We start from the raw sequence: 6,873 nt of genomic DNA, 5'->3' as shown, positions 1-6,873 counted from the left end.
GTGCTTGTCTCTTGCCTAACATGGGGTGTTGTAAAGCATCACAGCTTTGGGAGATTCTCAGCGTGTTGTGCTCTCTGCTGATGAGGACTCTGGCTGCTGCAGCCATTCTGGAGGTCTGGGACAGGTTTGGTCATGCATGGTCCTGCCTGCAGTGTGTTTCCTGCCACCTCCTGGTGCCCTGTACTCGTAGGCCAGGATGTGAAGTGGGAGCAGGGGGCAGCCCCAAGACCTGGAAGGAATCTGGGAGCAGGAGCAACTCCTGGCTGCTAGCAAGGACAACTGAATTCAGTTAACAGCAAGAGCTTAGTGCCTAAAGGTAGTCTAATGCATGCTGGGTGATACCTGAGCTTCCCAGCCAAGCCAGAGCCTTCCCCATCCTCTCCACTGGAGGGCTGGATCTGGTGGCAGTGGTGTTGGGGACCCTTGAGGGACACAGCCATGCTAGATAAAGCTGGTAGGGGCTGTGTTTGTGAGAGAAAAAGCCATTTTGAGCAAGTGCTGCTGGTACAGCCCAGAGAGTGCAGAGGCATCTGGGGAGGTTAGAAACCCTCTTTATGACTGGTGTAGTGGTCTTCATGTCTTTAATGTTTTTTTAAAGGGTGGCCACCTAAAGCCCCAGCTATGTTGCACCTGCCTTTATATCTTACAGTCATTTTGTTTGTATTTACAAGATTTTCACAACTGTGCTAGTGCTGTTGCCACGTTCAGCATGTACCTTCGTGCCATCCTGTGGTGGTTGCGATGTGGAGGACTGAAGATGACAATTTTGATGTCTGGAATGTCCTGGTAAGTTACTGGAACAGGGACCACAGGTGACAAGTCTTGAGTGTGGCCTGTATGGATAAGGGCAATGGTGATGGCAACTTCTAAAGGCAGCAAGCATCCTCTCCAGGCTGCATCTCCTTGTCTCTCACACAGGCAACTCCAGAGAAGCTTGGGGGACTTGCTCACTGGCACCCCAGTCCCTGGTGCTGCACCCAGCGATGGTGGAGGTGGGGACAAGCACTGTGGTGCTGGTGAGTACATGGAGGTGAGGGGAGAGAACGTGTGTGCCCAGGGCAAGCTGTGTTTAGAAAGGGTCTACAACAGGCCCTCCTTCCAGAGCCCCTCCGTGGTGGGTTTAGGGGCTCCCTGTGCAAACAAGGGGAGAGGAGCTGCTCAGGAAACTTCCTTCAGAGAGCCAGTGGAAGTTCAGATGCAGGAAGGGGCACTTTAATGTTTATGCTATAAAATCCACTTGGGGACCACATGGCACAGTCAGGAGCAGCTTGTCTGAGTCTGTAGGTTGGGAAGGTTCATGTAATGACCATAATGGTTCTTTTAATGGCCATATGGATGATGACACCCAATAGCTCTGTTACAGTGGAACTAGCAAAGAAATACCACAAATGAGAAGCTCAGTGAGTAGTGCAGAACCTCAAAGGGTAGCAACCCTTCACACTCCTCCCGGTGATCTCCAGATGAAGGTGAGGAGTTTGGAATAATGCGCAGAAGGAAGCCCGGGCTGCAAGCAGGGGCTTCAGTCTTTGTGTGGGTCCCACTATGCAGAGGGAGGACAGGGAAGGTGATGGGGTCCTGGGGATGTAGTCCCTAAGAGGGAGCAGTTGTAGTGGCATGGGGGCTGGAGGAGCAAGCTGGTGCTCTTGAGTCTGGAAATCATTCATGCACAAAGGGGAAAGAAGCATGGCTTGGCAGGACATCACTTCCAGTGGCACTGGAGGGAAATGGGGCATCTGGGAGTGGACCAGTAGCTGCTGTACAGGCTGTCCCAGGCCGGGCATCTGCATGTGCCAAAAATGAGCACCGACAGAGCACCATTCCCCAGCAAAACGGGAGGGAGCCTTTACAGCCACCAACTACAGGAGCCCTTTATCTGGCTTTATTAATTTGCTAAGTGGGTACATCCATCTTAGTGAAAACCTGTTAACGACTGATGCTACGTGATTAATTAGAAGATTATAAACCAGATAAATGTAAGAGCAGCTTCCTTTGGACAGATGGACCTCACTAAATAATGTATGTTCCTTGGCTTAGCTTCGTGCTCGCTTGCTTGCTCGCTTGTAGGCAGCGTGATGTGCATATGTGAAAGGAGATGCTTCACAACACTCTCCTTGTAGGCCAATTGCCAGGGCTCAAGTCGGGAACAGGAGAGGAGCAGGAACAGACGGCAGGGAAAAGAGGGGAAAAATTAATAATAAAAACTGTAATTGCAGGGTGCATCTGTCTCCAGGCAAGAGAAATCCTTTTTCTCTCTGTGGAGGCAGATCTAGCTCCTGTTAGTTACATTAATCATAGAAGCCAACAAATCAAGTATTTCCTTAGAAATCATAGTAAATGATGATGGGGAATCAGGAATAATACTGCATCTTATGATGTTGGAACGATGGCATGTTACAGAAGTGTGGGATTTCAGGGTGGGCAGTGTGTGTGGCTTGAAAATGCCACTTACCTGGACCAAAGAGAGTATCCCGGTACCAGCCATGAAAATCAAGGTACTCCCTGTATTTGATATTGGCTTGATTCCTCTGAATTCCCCAAGGGAACCCAGAGTGTGTCTCTGTGTATTCCCTTAAAGATGTGCATGTCTATGTAATGTCCACCCATGTTGTCCATCAGCCAGGGAAAACCCAGGATTAGGGAATGGGGAGGAGCCCCCCACTGGGGTTGGGATGAGGTGACTGTAATGAGGTTATTAATGAACCAGAACAGATTAACAGAGTGAGAAGCTAAAAGTATGACAAATAAGAACCAAGCCAGAAAATGTCATGTTCTCTTAGGGAAATGGCAGCACAGGTGATGAAGTCGAACCCCTCACTGTCACTGGTCTAGTGGTTTTGATGTCTTCAATGGTTTTCAAAGGATGGTCACCTAAAGCCACAGCTGCATTGCAACTGCCTTTATATCCTAGAGTTATTTTGTTTGTATTTCCAAAATCATTCCAATATTACTATATTAGATCTGTTGCCACATTCATCACGTTGCCTTTGTGCCATCCTGTGGTGATGGCGATGACTGAAGATGACTGTTTGGATTTTTTGGGAAGTCCTGATAAGAGTTAGTGGAAAAGATCCCAAAGTCAGTCCTGTGATGGAGCCCTTGATTGCCACAGATGTGTTATCCACAGGAGGAGGACCGGTTACTTAGTACTGTAACCAGTACTAAGGTTGGTACGAAGTGTATGTGTGCAAAGAAGCCTGGGCAGAAAAGGCAGAGGGGTTTAAATGGATGGCCTATGTGGGTAAGGAAGGCCACTGCTCCTGGACCACAGCTGCTGGCAGCACTCAGCAAGGGGATGTTCTTAGGAACATGCAACAGATTGGCTGGTTTGGAGGGGGACCCCAAAGGGGAGGTTACGTCCACCCTTTCCAGGGTGGGAGGCTTAGGCAGGGGACCTTCTACTTGTACCCCTGCCCAAGGAGCGTCCATCTCTGAGCCCTATCAGCCACAAAGGTTGGGATGCAGGAGGCTGCTTTGAACATCTGAGACTCCCTGGAGTGAGATGCGCTTCCCCCCCTACCAGAGTAGTTACTCTTCAATTTCTAATACTTATTCATGTTGATACAGCAGTTATTCAGGACCTTGTAAATGGAACATATTGATGTGAAGAGCTGGAGCTGGGCTTTCTAAAGGAAAAAAGCAGCAAGGTGGGATGAGGGAAGCATTTGTAAAGGGGAAGGGGAGAGAGAAACCAGTGAATGTGCTTCCTCCCACAGCAGTAACCAGCTGCAAGGAGAGAAGGGGTGCAGCTGGAAGGAGGATGGGGCTAGGGCTGCCTCTCTCAGCTCCAGCACAGCCAGGGAAGGACTGATGCAAGCTGTCCCTCTGCAAGATGGGAGCAGGACCTTTCTGCTGGGGGTTCAATAAAACAAGTGTTGCTCTAGCTCAGCTGTGGCTCTTTCCAGATTTCATTCAAAGAGCAGAAGTGACACAGACTTGCTAATGTGTGGGTCCTGCTCAGCTAACCCCTATGGACCCCCACAGCAAGGGGGGCATGGGATGGAGGGAGCAGAGCAAGTTGGCAGCAGCAACTATACACCATGGGGCTGCTTTCCCCTGCAGTGTGGCACCACGGGGGTCCATGAAGGCAGGAGCTTGTGACTGCTCCTTCTGCAGAACAGGCACCTTGCTCTTTGCAGCTCTGGCTGGAGTGTGCAGACAGCCCAAGCAGCCAGGCAAGAGATGGGCACAGGATGAGGTACCTATCCCACCTGCAGCATCCCACCCAACCTGATAGGATGAGGTACCTATCCCACCTGCAGCATCCCACCCAATCTGATAGGATGAGGTACCTATCCCACCTGCAGCATCCCACCCAACCTGATAGGATGAGGTACCTATCCCACCTGCAGCATCCCACCCAACCTGATAGGATGAGGTACCTATCCCACCTGCAGCATCCCACCCAATCTGATAGGATGAGGTACCTATCCCACCTGCAGCATCCCACCCAACTTGATAGGATGAGGTACCTATCCCACCTGCAGCATGGACCTGGGAATGCAAAATGCATGTTACTGGGTAGTACAAAGCCTGAGACAAACGCTGGCAACATCTCCTTGACCTGGCAGGTCCATCTGGGGACCCTCTCGGAAATGCTTTACTTTGGCATAGAAAAATCTCCCACCCCTCCAGCTCAGGTGCATCAGCAATGGCACTAACCCCCCTGTTCTTCTCAGAGGCAAAGCCTGATGCTGCACAAACTGGGTTCCTAGCACTTAGCTGCAAGCAAACTAAAAAAAACCCAGCCCCAGGGGATTTTCTGTCTGATATCACAAGTGCAGCTACTGCTGGCCCTCAGGGGCTTTGCACCCTTGTACAGGGGTGGCTGAGCTGGGCTTGGCACTCAGACAAGCCCTCAACAGGCAAAGCTTTGCCAGGCCACCCCCAAGAGTACAGGACACCAGCAAGCAGAATGTGAGTGGGCTGCAGTTATACTGGTAACATCTTTAGGAGCAAATACACTGCAATTAACCTTTTCTCAAATGTCTTTCAAACAAATCCATAGGACCGCTCTATATTTGAAATGAAAGAGAATAAAAACATACTTTTCTCCTGTTAGATATGGAAGATGCCAGATGAGCATCATGAGCAATTTCATTCATTTCATAGTTTAAGACAAGAGGAGCAGTTCAGTGTTCAGAGGAGAGTGTTGCTCAAATCATGACCCCATTTTAATGTAAGTTCTGTATTTATCCATCTACATAGAAAGACCATACTATTCTGTGTTCCTTGCACTGGGGACATCATGCTTTCAAATGTCAGCAAGTATAAGCTCTGTGAAACTGCACTTCAGGTTCTGTCTAGCAGCACAAAGACTCAAAGGAAGATGAATGACACTGTAGTGAGTCCCATAATGACCGGAACAGCCAAGATAAGCACAAACACAAGCCCTTGTCCAAATTCTACAGGGATCATTTCTGCCAGCCCATTTTGAAGGGGAAATGTCTTGGCCAAGTTGCTGCTGGTGTGTGTGGGGATTGGATTGAATGGGACAAGAAGGCACCAGGCTGACCCCCAGAAGCACCCTCCCCATGGGTGACACAGTGCTGGCCCAGGGGATAACACCATAACAAAACCCTTGCTGCACTAACCTCCCAGTGTGCAAACTCCACCATGTGTGCTCAGGGTCCTGCTGCTGCAGCACATCCCTCCATGCATGCTCTGGACCACTCTGGCATGTTGTTGTCCACTGACCCACGCTGATGCCTTCCTCCCCTGGGGAGGTGCAAGTGGGGCTGAAAGGAGAATAAGCTGTTGGTTACTCCCAGCAGAGGAGAAAGGCAGCAGCAGTTGATAGGAGAAGGGGTAATGGCTTTAAACTGGAAGAGGATAGGTTCAGCCTAGATACAAAGAAGAGTTTTTTACAATGAGGGAGGTGAAACACTGGCACCAGTTGCTCAGAGAGGTGGTAGATTCCCCATCCTGGAAACACTCAAGGTCAGGTTGGATGGAGCTTGGAGCAACCTGAGCTAGTTGAAGATGTCCCTGCTCATTGCAGGGGGACTCAATGACCATTAAAGATCCCTTGCAACCCAAACTGGTCTAGGATTCCATAGCATTTCCAGTCATGGAGGGGGAATATACAGCTAACCATAATTGTGCTGGTATTTATCCAGCATCTGCTTCTTGCCCTGGGGCACACCAGGCTGGCTCCATCCCCAGGAACTGAGGTGGATCAGCAACACAGAGACCAGCCCAGTGCTGCCATGAGCACTTCCCATCACCTCCAGAAGCACGGGGCTGTTCCATGTGTGTGTTGCTCTGCCCATTGGCAGCCTGGAGGAGGCCTGACCCATCCAGCTGCTAAAGTGGAGTTCACTTCCCTGCAGAGTGCTTGGGTGTGCTGCAAGGAAGCTGCGGGCTGAGCATAGCACCCCCAGGGGACAGAGTCCCCCATCCTGCACAATGGAAGGATGGGCTGGTCCAGGGAGCTGGATAACAGCTTGAAGCGCACCCTGGCACTCTCTGCAGTCCACCCTACAAGCACTACCCTTGCAGACAACCCCAGTGAGCAGCTCCCATGCTGCAGGACGCCTCTGTGCATACATACCACATCACTTTACATTGCATCATGTCAGGCTTCATCTGGAGGGAAGAAGGGGATCGGCCTAAGCACCCTGCAGTGGGGTGGTTTGGATTCCCACCGAGGAGATTCACCCTTACCCACCAGGATGCAGTCCCGCTATGGTGGTAGTGACAGGTCCCATCAACAAGCTGCTATCAGGGCTGCCTGTAGCATCAGTTCAAGGTCCATCAAGGAGACAGGCCTGCCTGCAATCCATCCAGGAGAGCAGTCTGGGCCTGCAGCCCACCTTAGGAGAAGACTCCTAGCTCAGGCCTGGGCTTAAATGGAGCCCCCAGCCCAATGGGCAG

General features: G+C 50.7%; 1 long non-coding RNA gene across 1 annotated transcript; it reads right to left on the bottom strand.

Moving 5' to 3' along the window:
- Positions 1 to 3,889: 3,889 nt before the first annotated feature.
- On the bottom strand, positions 3,890 to 4,684 carry LOC133208794 (uncharacterized). The gene is made up of 2 exons (XR_009724512.1): positions 4,479 to 4,684; positions 3,890 to 4,208 (listed from the first exon to the last, which is right to left on the bottom strand). It is a non-coding gene; the product is annotated as an uncharacterized LOC133208794 (long non-coding RNA).
- Positions 4,685 to 6,873: the final 2,189 nt, after the last annotated feature.

The sequence above is a fragment of the Neopsephotus bourkii genome, unplaced genomic scaffold, assembly GCF_033783945.1.
Source record: "Neopsephotus bourkii isolate Nb327-2 ecotype Australia unplaced genomic scaffold, CSIRO-AGI_Nbou_v1 NB_284, whole genome shotgun sequence".
NCBI classification, from domain to species: Eukaryota; Metazoa; Chordata; class Aves; order Psittaciformes; family Psittacidae; genus Neopsephotus; species Neopsephotus bourkii.
Note: the sequence above shows the minus strand (reverse complement) of the source record. Positions and strands in the feature narration are given on the sequence as shown.